Here is a 21,370-nt window from a genome sequence, read left to right as displayed (position 1 = left end):
GAATTTTTCTGGAGAGAGGGTACATAGCTGTAATTTAATTATCAAAGGATGCACACACACATCTATAATACTATATGTATGTATGACTCTATGTATGTATGACTATATATCTATAATACTATATGTATGTATGACTATATATATGTAGACACACATACATATATTTACTCATTTAATTCTTAAAACCTCTATGAAATGAGTACTCTTTTGTTCCTCCTTTTACAGATAATAAACAAAGATTACCTGCTTCCTAGGTTAGCACTTGTTTCACTTAATGCAAAGGGACCCAGCCAAGACTATGAACCCAAAACATTACTCAGTGAGAAACACAATTGAAACTCAGACTTTCTAGTATGCGTGGATGGGTGGATGAATGGATAGTCTCGGGTCTTTTATTGTTTTTTTTTTTCTTCTCTGCTCCTCTTTTTCTGACATAGGTGGATGGCTCTCCTGTCAATTTACGACCTAGTCTAACATTAAACACCAACTCATACTTGTCTTTTCTGAGACCCAAGTAAAAAACGGTACATTCATTTTCTGTTATGAAGAGCATAAAGAGGCCAGGGCACGGTGGCTCATGCCTGTAATCCCAGCACTTTGGGAGGCCAAGGTGGGTGTATCACCTGAGGTCAGGAGTTCGAGACCAGCCTGGCCAACATGGTGAAACCCCGTCTCTACTAAAAATACCAAAACTAGCCAGGTGTGGTGGCAGGCGCCTGTAATCCCAGCTACTTGGGGGTCTGAGGCAGGAGAATTGCTTGAACCCAGGAGGTGGAGGTTGCAGTGAGCCAAGATCACACCATCGCACTCCAGCCTGGGGAACAAGAGCGAGACTTTGTCTCAAAAAAAAAAAAAAAGAAAAAAAGAAAAGAAAAGAAAAAATAAGCATAAAGAGGTTCTACGGTCTTCCCTAATCTCTCTGTCATCTCCACCAAAACACTAAATTTTGTGGAATCCCATTAAGAACTATATAGCATACTCCTAAAAACACATTTCTGCTGTTTTCACCTATAATGTCACACTGGCCCACAAATCCAAGTTGATGGGTATCTGTCTTGACATTGTTTAGAAGTCTACCACATTTTGTCAAAAATCACCTTCTTCAAATATTATCTTCATTCACAAGGCCCCACCCGAACAGCTCTTCAGTCCTTCTTCAAAGCTTGGATAAAGTTCATTCCCTGGAACTTTGAGCAACCAAATCACTAGCACTCATGAAAAAATACTAGAAAAGAAGGCTTGGCCCTAAACACTGAAGAACTTCTTTGTTGACCCTCAAAAGATACAGGCAGATTTGAAGATTGTTCATTTGTCAATTGATTTTAAAAATTACGAAACATAATTGAAGTTAAATTATGAAACATAATTGAAGTTAGACTTGGGAGTGGTACTAGCCAAATGCTATAGTGGAATTAGCTAACCATGTGTTGTACTGCCTAGAGACTTTCACATATATTATTTCCAAGAGTCATATTCAAAATATTTTGCAACCAGCATAGTGTGCACCTAGGCCAATCAGACTAGGCTTTGGTCAGCTGTAAGCAACCAGTACAGCTGTGCGGCGCATCCCAGGTGAATTTCAGCTCTCTTAGTTCACGTAAGGTCCCTATTGGTGCTAAACCTGTTTTACCAATGGATTTAAGAAGAAACCCAAAGCGTGAAAATTCAGGCTCCAGGAAGTTAAGGGGTGGCCTGGACCAATCAGCTGATAAATGATAGAGAGGAGATTCAAAGTCAGATTTCCTGACCCTTGCTCTCTCCTCCTCCCACTACACAGGTGCCCAAAAATAGTCTCAGGGAGACAAGGTTGTCTGGAGCTCCACGCCACAACACACAGCAAAGCTATTGGGACTACTCAGGAGACAATCTATTTAGACACCTTCTTAAGAGTATCAGGAGCCTACGGGACGGGCATCCTCTGATCTCCAGCTTTCTACAGGGCTCGCACCTCTCTCAATAGTTTCACTGTAATCTCTGCTGCCTGTGACATGGGAGGCAGTCACACTGGAGACGTGACTTGTTATGATGGAAGGATATGTGACTTGGGATGATGGGAAAGTGGGTGAAAATTGTGGCTGGCATTTTCAAGCAAAGGGGAATCTAAAACATGATCTCAGCTTGAACTCCCACAGCGTGGTCTGGTTGCCTGCTTCCCCAGACGAGCTGTTCTGTTTGCTCTGGTCAGTACTTGGCATGGTCTATTGAAAGAATTTTCCTTTATTAGCACGGGGAGCAGTGGCAGGATGGAAATGAGTGTTTTGAGAATGCTTGAGATAAAATCACTTGCAGACTATTCAGTATTTTCTATAATGATGAGACCTAACCTAAGAAATTGGTCTGTCTCTCATCCTCTGGCCACTCCTTTCTGACCCTAGAGACCCAATGGGCCTGGGGAGGGCAGTCTAGGAGGCCGATGTAGGTGGTCAGGCACCTGGGGACCAGGGTTCCAAAACCTTCCTCCTGTCGGCTCCCAATAGGGTGTTTGTCTGCCTACAGCGTGTCCAGCGCAGTCAGTGCCTGTTCAGGGACTGCTTGCTGATTGAATGAGCGAGTGAATGAGTGAGAGAAAGAATGAATAAATGAAATAGTGAATAAGTCAATGAATAAAAGAGTGAATGGGTGGTAGTAGTGGGTAAATGGGCAAGGGCATTAATAGCCTTTTCTTTCTTTTTTTACAATTGATACATAGTAATTATACATATTTATAGAGTGCATGTGATATTCTGATACATGCATACAATACCTAACAAATCAGAGTGTTTAGGATACTCATCTCCTCAAACACTTATCATTTCTTTGTGTTGGGAACATTTAACATCTTCTCTTCCAGCTATTTTGAAATATATGATAATTGCTAACTATAGTCAACTTACTGTGCTATTAAACACTAGAACTTCTTCCTTCATCTAACTGTAGGTTTGTTCCCATTAATCAACCTCTCTTTATCACCTCCCAACCCTTCCCAAAGAACTTGATGCTTTTCTTCTTTTCTTTTTTTTATTTTTTGAGACAGGGTCTCACTCCCGTCATCTGGGCTGGAGTGCAGTGGTACAATCACAGCTCACTGCAGCCTCAACTTCCTGGGCTCAGGTGATTCTCTCACCTCAGCCTCCCGAGTAGCTGGGACCACAGGTGCACACCCCCATGCCCAGGTAATTTTTGTATTTTTTAGTAGAGACAGGGTTTTGCCATGTTGACCAGGCTGGTCTCAAACTCTTGGGCTCAAGTAATTCACCGGCTTCCACAGGCAAGAGTCACTGCACCCTGACAACATTTTTCAAAAGTAAAAAATACAATAAAAAACAATAGTCTTTATTGGATTGCCGAGTCCCCTCTGACAGGATGTACCAAATGCGCTTTTCCTGAGGACAAGGGAAGAGTTCACTATTCAGCCATACCTTTGCACATTTTACAAAATCCACCTCTACCAAGGATGCCTCTCCACAAAATGAGGAGTAGCACAAACAACACCTAAGAAACCAGGCCTGACCCAGGGCCTCTGATGCTGGGGCAGGTTCCTCGCGTGCTAATATCCCAGGGGGTCCTGTTGCAGTTCTCTGAAGACCGGCTGTGAGCTTTCCAACTTCAGCTGAGCCCCAGCATCCTCCTCACACCACTTACCCTCCTTGCCCCTCCCTGGCGCGTTTAGACAACGGGAATCGTTGCTCACATTTTAAATGGGCTGGCTACTTCTCCAGTGTCGAGGCACCTACCACAAGGTGTGACACATCAATATTTCTTGATGAGTAACAAAGTTATTCTGGCAAATTGGACTTTTCCCCTGAAATGTTTTGGCTTTTACATTTTTAGTGCTGGGTCAAGAAACAGCCCCCAAGAAGAAGGGATGGAGATAGGGGGTAGGACCCCGCCTGAAGCTTCCAAGCTGACTCTGTTTGTAGTCACTTAATTCACTGGGGAGGGCTGGATCTTCCTCCCTGTGGTGGACTCTCTGCTCCTCCAGAAAGTGCAGGGGTGGAGAATTAACTCAGCCCCCCTCCTCCCAACAAAAGCGCCACCAGGTCAGCCTGCTTGGGGGTACATGCACACCTCCAAAAGGACTGCTGCAGCCACTTCCCTAAGCTCACAATCCCAGTGTGAGCTCAGGGCCCAGACTCGTGGCCTCTGGTGTTCCAGTCGTGAGCCAAGTCCCCTGAGCAAGAGGCCTCACGATAAATCAGTCGGAGCCTGGGGGCCATGAAAGCATTGGTTATGGCAGAAACTACCAGCTCGTCACCGTTTATGCTGCTTTGCTTAAAAATGACACCGCGTAAGGGATTTTGCCAATTCCCAGCCTTGGGAGAACACCCACCACCTGGACGTGGTCCGCCGCCGAACAGGAAAGCACTCCGAGATGCCAAGAGACTAAAAGGCTCGTAACTGTTGTTTAGAAATGAAAATGGCCCTAAATTATAACCAGAGATGGAAACACGTCTCAGGGGAGGGCGGGGCACTCTGTAATCGAGCCTCCCATGCGCAAGGCGGATACAAACGGTTTATGGATGTGGGCGAAGGTTCTCAAAGCAAAGAATGTCCATTTCCATCAGATTAAAATACAGTTTGGGAAAACAATTACCTGCCTGAGATCCTGGGAAAGTAAAACTTCCTGGTTTCTTTGCCAGGAAGAACGACTGTAAAACAAGGGCTGAGAATCTCCCAAACAAGATTTTAGAATTTTATCCAAACAGCTGCAGTTCACCTTTGAGGAACCCCAGACCCACTTGGGTCTGATGGATGTTGCAACACCAAGTTTGAGGTCTCCCCAGCCTGGTGCCAAGAGTGGGCCCCAGGGGACAAACAGAGAACAGTTGCTCTCTTAATCGGAGCAGAAAACAAAACTCCCTCCCCTTCCCACCCCCAGCCTCCCTGCTTTGTTGTGAAATTGTCACTGCGCCTTTGAGGAGTGATTAAAATCCCAGCCATGACCAATTTAAAGGGCAGGTTCCCAGGCGGGGAAGGGAAAGGGGTTCAAGGCAAAAAAAAAAAAAGTCAGTTGCAGTGCGTTTATGGAGGATTTGGGGATCACAAAAGTCATGGGACTTGACTCAATCAAAATTAATGGAAAAGCACCAACATGCAATTTAAAAAATAATAATAAAATAAAGCAGTAAGGATATTTCTGGCTTGTTCTTTACTTCCATTCTTGAGCCTGCTTGGGAATCTTGGAGCAGACTTCCTGAAGCACAGCATGGGTGCCCAATGGCTGTTTTTACCTATTTTCCTGCCCTTCATACACAAAGATTCTGCAGTGGAGAGTGGGAATGAATGGTCCACCCACCTCTGAACATTTCCTGTGAGTTGGGAATGTGCTCAGCAAGGCTGCTGGAGTGGAGGGAAAAGCAAAGGTGTCTGAGTTCTTTAGGCATGGGCAGAAAAGAAGAGAGAGTTTGAGACAGGCTGAGAGAAAGCTGCTGCTGTTGGCAGCATTGCCAGATTCGCAGACACACTGTACATTCCATTTCTCGAAAAGGCCATCCTGGGTCCCTCCAGGGCCCCTGGGGCTCTCATCTCATCCCAAATATTTGGAACTGTCTGTGCCTGCCATAATACACGTGAGTCCCTTCCCATGTTTTCTCCTGGTGCTATTTGTAAAGGTGAGGAAAGGAAATGATACCAAAGGAGTTCTAATCCCACGGGCTTGGTTCCCAGAAAGCCCTATATGTTGGGGTGCGGAAGGCAGGTAAAGAGGCGAAGGTTCCCGACTCCACTTAGGGGAGGGAGCATATCTCAGCAAAGGACTCGATCTTTACCCAGCCTGAATCTTACCTGCAGCCCTTGGATGGACACTCACATTGATGAAGTCAAGAGATTCTGATCAAGCCCTCTCATCCTCATTCCTACGGTGGGGATGATAATAGCACCTAACTCGCCAGTTAGAGTTCTTATGAAGATGAAATGAGTTGCCAGGTATTAGAGTGTTTAGAATGCAGCGTAGCACACAGTAGTTCAACAGATGCTCAATTTCATTACTGTTGTAAGTGTCCTTATTCTCTGATTGATCATTCATTTAGCTTTCCCTTTTCTCATTCAATGAGACTTCTGCGGTATTGTGATGAATGTCTTATATCTATCCCTTCATTCATGAAAGACCTCAGAGCCCCCACTTACAAAAGCACACAGCCATCTATGCAATCTATCAATTAAGCACCATGCTTCACCTGATCAGGAAACCCTTACATTTCGGCATCATTCCTTCTTCCCTTTCCTTTTTCTCCCTTCTTCTCCCTTCCAAATCCACTACACATTCCCAGCTGATATTTTATTAACCCCTGACGGGTTATGGAAAATGTGTTTTAGCCATAGAAACATCGATGTCCTATAGTAAAGTTGCTTTTCTGAATCAGATATCAGCTCCCTAGCCAAATGGGGAAGAGCAGGGAAGGGAGACATTAAAATCCTTTGCTAAAGTAGAAGCTCTTGGTGTTGCTAGGAAGTCTTGTTCTTCAGCAAAAACTGCAGCAGGAATCCCTTCTCCTCTTTTGTGAAACGGAAAACAAACGGCTTGCTCTGACTCCCCGGCTCTATAGGGGCTGCTGGGCAGCACTGCTTCCCCTGGAGAGAGAAGGGGGAGGCAGAGGCTGTCCGCCCACCCCACCCCAGACTGCCTACCCCACCCCAGGCTTAATCTCCATGGCGTTTTCCACTTTCCCAGGCTGACCACGGCAACGTGAATGCTTTGCTGCCAGCCAGCTGAGTACTGCCCTTGGTGAGAACTCTGCCTCGGAGAAGCAGGGGGCACTGAAACTGCACTGTAGGATAGGGGGTCTCCAGTCAATGCTCCTAGACGCCCTGCTAGTGATGGGGCTCTCAAACCTCCCTCACCAAGGTCCCTTGGCCCTCCAGCTCCCAGGCCTCTCAGGGCTCCTATGGTAGCTGCTCCTATGGGCACACACATCCCTTTTCCTAATATAGTTACAACAAAAACAATAAGCAGTAAATCCACCAAGGGTCCTGTGGGCTCCCACAGACCAACATTCTCACAATGCCCAGTGGAAACGTGTCAGTGTGCAGACCCTTTGATTCATTGTGATCCAAGGGGCTTTTCATGCCTTTAAAAACAAATATGAATGCGGAGAAGGTGCTTTGTTTCACTATGCACGCTCATGGCTCACGATGGAGGCCCCAAACGTAAAGATTTCAGGTCAAGCAAGTGCAACATGCAAGAGAGACCAGCCATTTTTACCTCTGCCACCAGAAATGAAAAAGCGTTTTCTCCTTGTTTGGCTGGAGGTTACTAATTTGGAGGATGCCAGTTTTAGAGTTCGTCTCAGTTTGACTTGTAAATGAAAGGTGGAACCTAGCCAAAATTACCCCCGTGTGGCTGCTGGCCCTGGCACGCCTCACACACCCCTGTTTTCTATGTTGAGTTGGGACAGTCACTGATATCATTAGAAAGAGCAACTGGGAGGTGCAAAACAAGCCCTGGAAGGCAGTAAAGCTCTGTCAGCAGCCCAGAATCTCTCTCTCTCAGCTTTGCGATTTGGCCCTTCACCTGTAGAGAGGATCCCAAGCATTGGTCATTAGAATAATCCAGGGCGCTTGGGAAAAATGCAGACGCCAGGGCCCGTCAGTGAGCCCGGACCTCTGGGTTTCTTATTAGCTCTCCTCAAACAACATTTCAGAACCACTGCCTTTCAGCACAGCAGAGAGAACGAAGTGATGGGAAGGGTTGGTAAAATTTTATTGAAATAGAGTTGTGGATTTCTTCTAAGGTCTATCATCATTTAAGCTTCCCTTGCAGAATGTCGGACATGGGTCCAACTTCACCATCATCCTATCAAATCCACATGACAACCTGCAAGTACAATTTGACATCCTTGTTTTGTGGATGAAGAAACAGAAAGCTCAGAGACGCTCCAGTGAACTCTGAATCTGGAAATCCACGGCTAGGAAGCAGTCCATCTGATGGGAAGGGCAGATGCATGCAGGTTCCACAGAAGAAGCCCTGCCTCCTCTTCTGAGCCTCTCTTGGTTCCTCACGTCCAAGTCCAGGGTCAGGGATGGGGCAGGCACATGGTCCTTTTGCTGGAGATCTCCAGGCACCTGCTGGGGGCACCACCTTACTTCACCATTTCTGGCCAGCCCTTCATTTCTTCCTTCTCCCTGGTTCCATTCTTCTCCCCTTATCTTGCTCTGCCTTCCTCCTTCCTCCTTTCTCCTTTCCCAGAGAGCAGGCAGTTAGTCTCAATCTTGCAAACACAGAGAAATCACTTGGAGAGCACTGGGTCTTACCCTTAGGGAGTATGGTAGAATTGGTTTGGGGTGTGGCTTGGACACCAGAATTTTTAAATACTCCAGGCTGATTCTAGTGGACAGCCAAGGTTGGAAGCTGTTCCCTATCCAGAGCTGTCAGCCACAGCCTGCACAATCAGGAGATTCACCTGGACATGTTCAGGCTGAAGAGGGTCTGGCCACCAGCCCACGGTTTGAAACAGAGCCCTGTGAAGAAGCCCCAGGTGGTCCCAGTGCCAGTCCAGCCACATCTGTGCTGAGAAAACACAGAGCTACCACCAGCTGACCGCATGGAGCGAGGATTCTAGCACCTGATGGACAAAGTACGTCCTTGGCTGGCCTCTGCAGAGGAGGGACTGTGGAAAAACACATGCCGCTCCCTTGAGACCGGGGGATGTCCACGGGGTGGGTGACAGGAAGAAGAGAGAGCAGCTACCACAGCCACCCTGCATATTAAACAGCCTGAAACAAGGGGTGGCTGTGCAAACTCCATTCTCCTGCCATAAATTAGACCATAAAACAGGCTTCACTGGCCCATTCTGCAAATCAACTCTGCAGTTTTATGACACACACAAACATGCACACCACATGCAGGCCAAAAAAATTTTGCATAGAGTTCTGCTTTGCACCAGTCTCTTTAAGGAAATTTTACAGACGGTAAATAAAACCTCATGTCCCTACCTGGGGTATTTGCCTGAAGATAAGAGCAACTCATTGCAAAAGGACTCCTGCTGTAAGACAGACTGTAGCCCATCAGGGGAGAGCAGGATGGAAACAGAGGCTTCCTGAAATATTTGAAGGCTTCTGCCAACCGGTGAAGCCCCGGTACTACCTGGAGCCCTCAGCACTGAGCCGGGCATGCATAGGTCACTGACGAATCTCTGTCAATGCACAAATGAGCAAACGCATGTCACACTGGTGGTGGGGCTCAGACCCACCCCTTGCTACAGACAAGGAAGTGCTGGGGAAGGAAAACAAACACAAAACCTTCCACCTGAAGTCGGATCAGCCGGCAGATGAGCGTGCAGAAGGGGTAACAGCAGCTCATGGAAGGCAAGCCACCAGGGAGGGCAGGAAATGACCGCTCTGGACACCTCCCCCTTGGCTGTGGGCTAGCAGTGAGGGAGAGAAAGAAGAGGGCAGGGGTCTGCTCCCCCAGCGCCCCAGGTGAGGAAAATGACCCCGACCCCCACCCAGGAGTGGGTGCTGTGGCTCACATCACAGAAGGCTTCACGGAAGCTGAGCTATTATGGCAAAGAGGGTGAGGTGGGGCACAGAACTGTTTGGGACACAGGGCTTGCTCTCCCCATGGGCATGGGACAGCTGTTCCTCAGGAGAGACAGCTGCAGATGGGCCCCCACACTTGGCCATCAGCTCAGCTGTGCCCGTGGGTACCTCAGAGGGCCAAAGCAGCCTCTAGACGAGAGAAAATTCAAAGACAACAAGAAGTAAACCAACTCTGAAAAAGGCGACTGAAGACAAGGGCTGGTGATGGAATCATTCCATGTGTGGCAGGAGTTCAGAAGAAAGGAAACTCACGCCATCGCCTTGTGCATGGGGCGCGGGCGGGGGGCTTGAACAGATGTGTCTGAGAATTGTATATGGACATCTGTAATCACACAGTTTCCATAGTAAACATTTGCCTGGAGAGAATTCTTTCGCTCTCTTCTTTTTCCCATCTCTTGTGTACATTAAACAGTGCAATTTATGTTAGCAAGAATAACCACACTCCTCTCTCACTGCCCTTCTTTGAGTGTATCTTAAGGCAGCACTCCATTCTGCTGTGGAAGGAGCCTGCATGGGGCCCCGCTCTCAAACATCCCATCCCCAGGACCACAGTGGCCCAGACACATGACAGAGCAGAAGAGAAAAAGGCCCCGCAAAGAAACAGAATGGTCCCAATCCTGAAATGTTTGATTACAACTCAACTGAGTACCTGCGGTAGACAGACATACCAATCAGAGCAGGGACTCATCAGCTGCTGGTTGAGAGGCCAACACTGGCCTTGGCCAAGGATAGGGAGCCTTAACAAACTACCTGAGGAGACCTTGGGAATGCGCGTGTGGCTTCAGTTTGACACCGACTCACTCTTCTAACTTCCTGTGTTCAGATTCTGTGCTCACCAAGCTGCCTCTGCAGCACATCTGGCTTCCTAGGAGAACCTGCCTGCAGAGAGAGCATGGGCTGGCCAGGAAAGCATGAATATTCATCTGAAATGTTCTCATTACAGATGAATACACTGGCATTCTTGTTTGAATACCTATACAGTTGGTTTTTAATGGGTGTCAGCCCCTAAGAGATGGATCTGGCCTTTGAGGGGCGACCAGATCAGGTCTTCAAGCATGCCAGGAGGAAGTCAACAGAGCTCTGCTTTGCACCGCTCTCTTTAGGGAAATTTTGCAGACCGTAAATAAAACCTGGTATCCCCATCTGGGGCCTTTGCCTGAAGATAAGTGCAACTCATTGCAAAAGGATTCCTGCTGTAATACAGACTGTAGCCCATCAGGGGAGAGCAGGATGGAAGCAGAGGCTTCCTGAAATATCTGAAGGCTTCTGCAAACTGTTGAAGCCCCCAGACCGGGATGAATTCAGCAAGTAATGCCATTCTTGAAGGCGCCTTGAGGGTCATACTCTTACTCTTCCTCTGGTGACACCCCAATAAGTTGTTGAAAGTCTTCCTTGGCCACGTCTTGAATTTCTACCCTTCTTCTTGAATGTAGACTGTAGACTCAGAAACAACCCTGAGTTTTCCAGGGTTTGGATGTCTGAACATGATCAATGTGGCCCCAGAAGCAGTGGGCGTCTTGGTTCCACTCCTTGGTGACACTGCCAACTTCACAGCTGATAATCACTCCCAATCTGCTGAATCCTCTGGTCCTGCCCAATTCTGATCCAATCAGACTGAAAGCCAGGCAAGAAAGGCTAACCAGAGGGAGTTATGAGAGATGCTTGCTCTCAAACAACACAGGCTTTGGTTGGGGAGACATAACATATACATGAAATGGCCAAACATATTCAGTGTCACAAATGAAAATATAGTCCACACTGGTCAAGAAGTGAGTAGGCCAGAATTGGGTGGCATTAATCTTGAAAGGCTTTCTGAAGGAAATATTTCTATGGAAAAGCCGTGTCGTGATAAAAGGACAGGTCTTCAAGTCAAATTGGGTTCTAATGTCTGACTGTGATTTCACAAAGTATGGGCAAGGCTAGGTGAGTGGGGTAGGAACAAAGTGCTTGACACACAGAGATGCTACAAAAAAGCGTCCTTAAAAATATCCCTGCAAGGGAAAGGATGAGAAGAGACAGGAAGAAGAAAATCTTCAGCGGTTCCTTCAGGACTAGCTGCTTTCCATATGGTATCTCATTTGATTCTCCTCACAGTCACACTGTGAGATGTTTATTATCCTTTGCATCTTACAAAGAAGAAACCAAAGGTCAAGGTTAAGTAACTTATCTAAAGTCATTCTGCTGGTCTGTGGCAGAGTCTAGGTAGTAAACCCTCACTCTGTGTCAGGCATTATTCTAAATGTTTTATTTGTATTAATTATTTTGGCTTCACAACCCTACGAGGTAGGTACTATCCTTAACCCCACTTACTAATGAGGAAACTGAGGCACAGAAAGGTTAAGTAACTTGCCCATAGTCAACACAGCTAGTAAGTAACAGAGCCAGGACTTGAACCCAGGCAATCTGGGTCCTGAGTTTGGAAGCTAACCATTTTACTACCTTTTTCCATTACATATGCCATACTTCCTCTCTTTGAAGAATATTTATGAATAGACAAAACTGTAAGTAACAGAGCCAGGACTTGAACCCAGGCAATCTGGGTCCTGAGTTTGGAAGCTAACCATTTTACGACCTTTTTCCATTACATATGCCATACTTCCTCTCTTTGAAGAGTATTTATGAACAGACAAAACTGTCAAAACAGCTTGGAGCTTTAGGATGAATATTTTAAATATTATAAATCCCTCGCTCGTAGGGGAGTGGTTGTTTGATACGGTTTCTGCTGATCACTCAGTAATCTATCCAAGACAGTGTTGTGCACAGACTATTTTGGTTTCAGTTAATATACAGCACCATATAAACATTGACTCAACTGGAGAGCCTGAACAATAAATTATCACTAGCTCAAGTGCTAAAATAGCACTTGCTTTTCTCTGTGCCTGAGCATGCTATCTATTTATACTTTGCTTACTTCTGTGGAGTCCAAACTGCTTTATGCACATTTCATCATTGCTATACTTACATGGATTTATTGTCTTTATTATACACATGTGACTAATATACCACACAACGCTTAATATTTACTATAGGAATCTCAGTTTTCAACTAGCTTTTTAATCTATGGGTATTATTGCCTGCCTTTAATTTATAATTAGTGGAAGTTTGCTAACGATAAAAACCATAGCATTTTACTGTTTATATTTTAGCTCAATTCATTTTGTATATGATATGACCATTCTTGTTCTTGAGTATGAACCATATATTATTTTCTGGCCTTTCTTTACAATTCCATTTATGGCTGACCTTGAACCAGAATAGATCTGTGATTTTACTTTCCAGAGTCCAATACGTGTATTTTTCTTTTGTTCATGTTGATATCTGCATTGGCACACGTGAATTTCCAAATTTGGTCTTCACCTTTTCAGTTCTCATAGGCAAAAAATAAATTTGGATGATGCAATAGTCAGTAAAGAACTCCAAAACAAAGCTTTTCTTGACTAGCTGGAGGATATATGGAAATCCCTAACTGTGGTGTATATAAACTGTAAACCCAAGTTTATACATTGTCAGGAGTTAATAGAACTTAAGACTTAGTAGCATGCTTTAGCACTAGATGCATAAAGAGAAATGAAGAAAAAATTGTCATTTGATGTTTTTGTCTTGACAAATAAAAATAGCCAACTGCTTAGCCCACGGCTGGGGCATTCTGTTTTCCTTTGTCTTCTTTTCATGTGAATATCCATCTTCATTATTGAAAACAGAAACTCCAACCTTAAGCATTTCCCTGTTTTTGCAAAAAGGATATTTTACCAACAGTCCCTTTGAAGAACAGGAAGTTATCGTTTCATTCTACACAAGTCCCTACAGTTTTCATCTTGCCCTGATGTGTCATCTGCCAGTGTAACTTTAGGAAAGTGAGACAGATATGGCCAGATATGAGAGATTTTTAAAAGTCACAGTGTCAACAATGGTGTTATAGGGGGAGTGTTTAGTAACAGAGCCATTTATTCTAGGAATGTTTTTGTACCCTGGTAATCCTGATATGATAAGGCTTTAACAAGGTCAACTAACTAACCTGTAGTCAATATCCTCATTCAAGAGAGGTCAGATGCTTGGGGACTCACAGCTGTACAGATGTACTGTGTGCCCTTTTATCTCTCCCTTCTGCACATGACGTTCTCTCTACCTAGATAAGTGGGCACCTCTACCTCTATGATTTCTCTTTCAGGACTCCCGGTAGTTATCATTTCCTCTAAAAAGCCTACCCTAAAACCGAGTTGGATATCTGTTTTGTGGGCACAGCCCCCTACACCCACCCCACTTATCTTAATGGGTTGAAAATACCAGGACAAACTTCAGGTAAAGACCACGCCCCAGTAAATAGCTGAATAAAGAACAGGTGAAGGGAGTCAGAAAAGCAAGAAAGGGAGACAGAGGCTTGGAAGGGTCTTCCTAGTATTGTTGTTGTTACTTCTACATGGCCACCCTGGGGGTACCCGTGGAGCTGTGGAAATCTCTAAAATCGAAACCCGGCCAGGCTTAGAATTAGTTTGACGAATACAGATTACGTTACTTGAATGTTTTCAAATGCAGATTTTGCCTTTTCATTTTTCTTTGCTCTTTATCTCATTAAAATAAACAATGGTATGGCATTCCCATTTGAACCAGGTCCAGCCCTGAAAGCTGGAGCAGTCTTCAGATGGCATGCTCCACTTGGCCCCTGCTCACAGGGCTGGCGTTCAGACCATGGAAATATCAGCAGAATCGAATGCGCTTGGGCAGTTTCCATAAACTTTTTAAGTATACGATCAAAGTTAAGACAAATGGGAAACACAGAATAATTAATAACAATGGTGAGTGGAAAATGCTAGCAAGCCATAATAATCCAAAGCATGGTTTCTATCTCTTTTTAAACAGCTATCTGTTTTACCCACAAAAGACTTTCTGAAAAATGAATTCACCAGCACCATGTCTAAGGCAGAATGACATGGAAATAGTCCAGTCTTTGGCGTTAGACCTGAGTTTCAGTGCTAGCTCTGAAACTTACTTGCTGGCTGCATGGCTTTAGCAGGTTCCTTAATATGGCAGAACCTCTGCTTCCTCATCATCTTTCACAATTTTGTGAGGTTTAGAGAAAATATAAGCACAGGTGTTTAGCACATCATAGGGGTTCAATAATGGATGACTAGTGTCATCACCATTATCTTCAACACTACTGAAGAAACAGTAAAATCATCAGTTTGGAAATTATGAATGAACCTAAACTGAACTGGAGCTTAATTATATAGGTGATAGAAATAAAAGTTGGAATAAGCAAATTAGAACATAAACTGGAAAATATTTAACAAATGTAAGAAAGCAAACTTTTGAATAATTTAATTATACTCATTTTACTATAAATATGTACATATCAACAAATTTTAATTTGTATTACTTTGTAATAATTATTAATTTCAATTTATAATACTCATAATCCTTAAATTATATATTAGCTGAACGGTATATTATATATCCTTCCAGAAAGCTATGAATATACATGCATTTGTATGTGTATCTAATTGTTTTCTCATCAATAAAATCATATTATCCATACAGTCTTCCACTTTTTCCCTCTACAATAAATCTCAGACATTTTAAAATGTGAGTTCATATATATCCATCACCTTTCTTAATAGCAACATTTCATAATATCAATTTACCAATTTAGCTAGTGCCCCACACAGACATTTCTTTTTTTCCCCAAGTTTTTTTTTTTTTGGCTGCAAAATTAAAATACATGATGCTGTAATCCTTATACATAGGTAGAAAAAACGTGTGGAAGTGAAATTACCGAGTCAAAGGCTATGTAAACTTAGCATTTTCAAAATTAAGGTCAAAGTGCTCTCCAAAAACTTTACAAGAATTTACCCTCTCATTAACAGCATATTTAAAAAAAAGAAAAGAAAAACAGCCTAGGCTTTTTTACACTTGCTTCTCCCAACTCTCTCTGTCTAGGCTTGTCCCAGGGCAGAACGTACAATCCAGTCATACTAATAACTGATTTAATGGGTCCCCATTCAATATTTAGCCATAATTCATGAGAGTTCCTTGTAGTTATCTTCTGTTGTTGCTTAGTTTAAAAACATAAACAACGCTGGAAGTCAAAAAGTTCCTGCTTGTCCTAGGTTAGGAATATGAAGTTCCTCTAGTTGAAGGGTTCTTAACCATGTAGGAGGAGCTCCCCCACCTCTAAAAGAAAAAAGCAAAATAAAACAAACCAATCCCAGATAAACAGAGTCAAGTCATCTTGTATGTACTGAATGTTTTTCTGTGTTAGGCTCAGCCCTAGGAGGCTTTTCATATATTATCTCATTTTAGGGTCTATGTATTTTTGAGGAAACCCCCCAGATGGCCGAATTATACCTGGGAAAACAAGAAGTGGTGTACCACCCCCGACCCACCGCATCCAATGAAGTGCTGCTTTCAATCAGCAAAAACAGGCCATCCCACCATCAGCCAGAAATCCCTACTAAGGGCCATTTCTGAAATCACTGACGTTCTCCGTGTGACTCTGAGGCTTGGTGAGATCTTTAAGTGTCTCCTAAGTCATTAGAAGAGATAAATATGGATTCAGTATAGTTGCGGTGTCAAGTATATTTTGTTGTATTTGAATTCTATAAAACTCTGTTGTGGAGAAGTGGCCTACTGGGTACTCCCAGATTAAATGGAATGTTGAACTAACCAGAATACCTCACTCTTCTAACTGCCTGGGGTTTTACTGCACTGAAGATAAACTGGGATTTACCGTATTACTCAGTCCTGATCTTGGCATCCTAATTCTTTTCTTCACTTCACTGTCACTGTCACAATGAACGAAAGAATAGATGTCCCCTCTCCCAGGATAAAAAAGAAATGTGAAAAAGAATAATTTCCCATCATTCTCCCTAAAAAGAATCCCACGTAAGACTGTTGAATCCACCCTAAATAATAATCTCCAAATTAACAATTACCACCCTGAGATGAGAGCAAACAAAGAACTGGATTGGAATGCAGAGCTTAACAAAATGATCCCATGCCACAGGACGTTCTCTGTGATTTGCTAATACAAATGATAGCCCATTCTTTATTTAAAACATATTTTCTAAAGTCAGGTTTTTGAAACTTAATCTACATCTTCTCTCTAAATTAGTAAGATCCCAAGTACAAAGGAATGTCCCAAGAAGTATCAGAAGCTGGACACCAATAGTATTGTGAGACGTAAGTCCACATTTGAAGTCCACATTTCACTTTCGGACGGCAGGAACACAACTGCCACCCAGCCCATGCTCCCTGTAAGGGAAGAAGGAATTCTCCTTTCTCCCTTCCTGAGGGTCAAGCCCCTGGAGATTGTTCTCAACTGTAGAAACCATGGGCCTGCCCCAGTAAGTAAAAGTCTTATTTTACTTTATTTATTTATTTTTTAAAATTTTACTTTAAGTTCTGGGATATGTGTGCAGTATGTACAGGTTTGTGACATAGGTAAACATGTGCCATGGTGGTTTACTGCACCTATCAACCCATCACCTAGGTATTAAGCCCCGCATGCATTAGCTATTTGTCCTGATGCTCTCCCTCCCCTCGTCCATCCTCAACGGGCCCCAGTGCGTTGTTCCCCTCCCTGTGTCCATGTGTTCTCATTGCTCAGCTCCCATTTATAAGTGAGAACAAGCAGTGTTTGGTTTTCTGTTCCTGTGTTAGTTTGCTGAGGATGATGGCTTCCAGCTTCATCTATGTCCCTGCAAAGGACATGATCTTATTCCTTTTTATGGCTGCATAGTATTCCATGAGGTACATGTACCACATTTTCTTTATCCAGTCTATCATTGATGGGCATTTGGGTTGGCTCCATGTCTTTGCGATTGTGAATAGTGCCGCAATAAACATACATGTACATGTATCTTTATAATAGAATGACTTATATGCCTTTGGGTATATACCCAGTAATGGGATTGATGGCTCAAATGGTATTTCTGGTTCTAGATCCTTGAGGAATCGCTATACTGTCTTCCACAGTGGTTCAACTAATTTACATTCCCACCAACAGTGTAAAAGCGTTCCTATTTCTCCACAGCCTCGCCAGCATCTGCTGTTTTTTGAAAAAGTCTTTATTTTATTTATTTTTATTTTAGTAACTATAATAACTTGGTCTTCTAAGGACAGACCCATCTTCAACTGAATTCCACTTTTGAGGCAGAAAAAAGTTTGTGAGGTTCCAGTATATTCAAAAACAGGTCATTTGTATTCAATAGTGTCACTAACCTACTCATATGAAGAAACACTTTGTGTGTATGAAATACATCATACTTTATTTAAGTAGCTGAGGTGGATTTCTGGTGAAATCACTCATTGTGGGCATCCATGCATAAGCAGCTGCTTACTGCAGAAGTTAAGCCAGCGTTGGAGTTCAGGATAAGCCTTAAAGGTTTCTGATGTGTTAAGTGGAGATTCTGAAATCTGTGCCAGAGACTAGGTTTTAGGCTGGTGCATTTGCAAATCATTGGAAAAAGCAGTGCATGTGAATCCCCTCAGGACATACTGTTGTATGTGATTAATTAATCTCTGACTAATCAGAAATAGCTAAGTGTTGAGGCTGAAATATGAAATTAAAAAAGAAAATTGGCCTAGTCTTCATTTCTTTTGCATTATTAAAAATAACCTACAAATACGTTTGTTACATTTAAATCACCTACAGCCGGAGTGCCTCCTTCCTTCATCTGACAAACTACTCATTGAACTACTACATGCAGGGTGCTCACCTAGGTCCTGGGAGCATTGTCGGGACTATGACAGGCATGGTCCCTGCTTTCATGGATCTGAAAGAACAAACAAGCACAGCATTGACTGTATAGAAATATTCAGAGAATTAAAGTAGGGTGATAGGAGAGGGAATGATTGGGTGTTTCGGGGGAGCCTCTCGAAGGAAGTGACATTTAAGCTGAGATTTGAAAGGCAAGAAGGAGCCAGCCCTGGGAAAGTTAGGGGTAGTACAATGTAGGCAGAAGTCACAAGTAGTGGAAGATCCCAAGGAGGGAGCAATCTGATGTGTTTGGAGGATCAGGAAGTCAGTTCGAGTGGCCCATGAGCAATGGGGCAGTGTGCAATTGGTGAGAGCTGAGGCTTGAGAATCAGTGTGAAGGCAATGTAAGATTTTGGAAATCAGATCGAGAGCCTGGATATTATTCTAGGATGACAGGAAGTATTTGGGGTGATAAGACAAGCTAAAAAGCATGGCCCATACAAGTCTTCCACAAAGACCCCAAACTAGAGAGATGGCCAACAAGATGGCAGGTGTCCTAAGGTGCACGTCTATCCCTTGGTGCCCCTCACCCAAAGAGCCAGGTTCTGGAAAGCACTGATGGCAGCTGGTTCCTCAGAATGACATCACCAGGGGATACCACGGCCGCAGCACCTGCCATTGCATCAGCACCAACCTGGTCAAGACCTACATCAGCAAGATCTCCTCCTTCACCCCTGCCCCAGCATCCAGACCTAATCCAGCTTCTCACTCCTCTCCTGAAATGCTTCCCTGTCTACTTCCGCATTTTCAATACACGAAAGGGTTTTGTCCCCAAGCACTGACAGATTCCATAATTCTGTGTAACTAATTTTGGTCACAAAAATGTTCAATATCTTTGAAATTCTGAATGCGTTTCATCAAGGAAACAAGGGTAATCAATTCTACAGCCATACTTGTTTCATGTATGAAGAGAAAAACTCCCAAATAACACCCCGTGATGAAATGTCACACTCAACCATTAAAGACCTATTTTTAGCAAAGTCAACCACTAAGTTCTCAGCCAAATGAAAGGTCATGTGTTATCTGAGAAGCACATGTTACTGTAGTCATCAAATTGCTAATCTGGGGTAAGGTATTCCACGGAAGATGCTTGTTATAAAACTAGAGTGTACTATAGTGATTACTGCTATTCAGAAATGTAGATAAATCTACATAAATGATAAGGAGAATATGAACTTAACAACTACATTTCAAGTGATGTTTTAAACAAGTCCATTAAAGTGACATTTGTGTGTGCATGTGTGTGTGTGTGTGTTAAGAACACTTAACATGAGATTTGCTTATTCTTTATTCTTTATTCCTGTTGAAGAGCAGCTCCCCATTTCTCTCTTCTCCTAGTCCCTGGCAACCACCACTGTGTTCTCAGCTTCTGTGAATTTGGCTACTGTAGATACTCATATAAGTGGAATCATGCAGTATTTGTCCTTCTGTGACTGGTTTATTTCACTGAGCATGATGTCCTCAAGACTCATCCATGTAGTTGCATATGAAAATATTCTTAAGGTGGAGTAATACATATGTGTGTGTATGTATGTGTATGTAATATATATATGTGTGTGTATATATGTATATATACACATATATGTCAGTCTTTTCAATACCATGCTAGATATGATATCACTTTAGAACCATATATTTGATATATGGACCACCGTACTGAAACCTCAGGGCACATTTTCGCCCACTAATGATATATATCAAGGAGTGGCATTTCACAGATGAATGGATAAGGAAAATGTGGTGCATATGTGTGTGTGTGCATATATGTATATATGTGTGTATATATGTATATGTATGTATATATGTGTATATTTGTATATGTGTATGTGTGTATATATGTATATGTATGTATATATGTGTATATATGTATATGTATGTATATATGTGTATATATGTATATGTGTGTGTATATATGTATGTGTATGTGTATATATGTATATGTGTATATGTGTATACATATACACATATACATATATACACACACACACATACGCACCACATTTTCCTTATCCATTCATCTGTGAAATGCCATTCCTTGATATATATCATTAGTGGGCAAAATGCCCTGAGGTTTCAGTATGGTGGTCCATATATCAAATACATGGTTCTAAAATGATATCATCACATCTAGCATGGTATTGAAAAGACTGACATAGATTTATTTCCTCACTAGTATGACCTTAAGCAAGATATATTATATTCCTAAATCTTGGTTCTTCATCTGTAAAAAGTAAAAATAATCATATTCATCTTTCACAGGGTTGCTGCGATGATTCAATGAGATAAACCACGCAACACAGCACATGACATAGTCACTGATACTCAATACATATGAGATCCCTTTTCCTTTAGCTCTCTGCTCCCACGGTAATCCAAATTTTGGGCAAGCTAACAGTTTTTCTTCTTTGATACAGTTATTAGCACCATCCAATCCCATATAAACCACAAACAGGCTGGAATTTTTGTCTATTTGTTTGATGCTGAAGCAGAAAAGGGTCTGCCCGATGGTAGGTGCTCAATAAACAGCCATTGAATGAAATGAATGAATGGGAAGTCACAGTGGAACGAGGCTGAATGTGAAGGTCAGTCAAATATCTTAGCGGAATTACTGGATATGTTTTTAATGGAAGAGATACATTTTTAAATTTTCTTTTCTTTTCTTTTTTTTTTTTTTGCAATGGAGTCTCACTCTGTCATCCAGGCTGGAGTGCAGTGGCACGATCTCGGCTCACTGCAACCTCTGTCCCACAGGATTCAAGCAATTCTCCTGCCTCAGCCTCCCCAGTAGCTGGGATTATAGGTGTGCGCTACCATGCCCAGCTAATTTTTGTATTTTTAGTAGAGACGGGATTTCGCCATGTTGGCCAGGCTGTGATACTATAGTAATTACTATGGCATACTCTATACTATAGCACAGAGGTTGAGGTTGGCACATCTCACATATGACTGTGAATACCCAATCATTATGCTTATGAACTACAAAAAAATCAGCAGATAACTTATAAGTGCAGCCATGTTACAAAATAATTAAGTATAAAAACTATCTGATAAAGAGAGCAGTGATCCCACTAAATACTGTGATATTTTAACCATAACAAA

General features: G+C 43.0%; 1 protein-coding gene and 1 pseudogene across 1 annotated transcript in view; both read right to left on the bottom strand.

Moving 5' to 3' along the window:
* BCL2 (BCL2 apoptosis regulator) overlaps positions 1-21,370 on the bottom strand; it is a 199,468-nt gene that overhangs the window by 49,953 nt on the left and 128,145 nt on the right. The window lies entirely within an intron of this gene.
* Positions 21,181-21,259, bottom strand: LOC123570129 (small nucleolar RNA U13; annotated as a pseudogene).

The sequence above is a fragment of the Macaca fascicularis genome, chromosome 18 (assembly GCF_037993035.2).
Source record: "Macaca fascicularis isolate 582-1 chromosome 18, T2T-MFA8v1.1".
Lineage (NCBI taxonomy): Eukaryota > Metazoa > Chordata > Mammalia > Primates > Cercopithecidae > Macaca > Macaca fascicularis.
The sequence above is the reverse complement of the archived record's forward strand: the minus strand, read 5'-3'. Positions and strand labels throughout refer to the sequence as shown.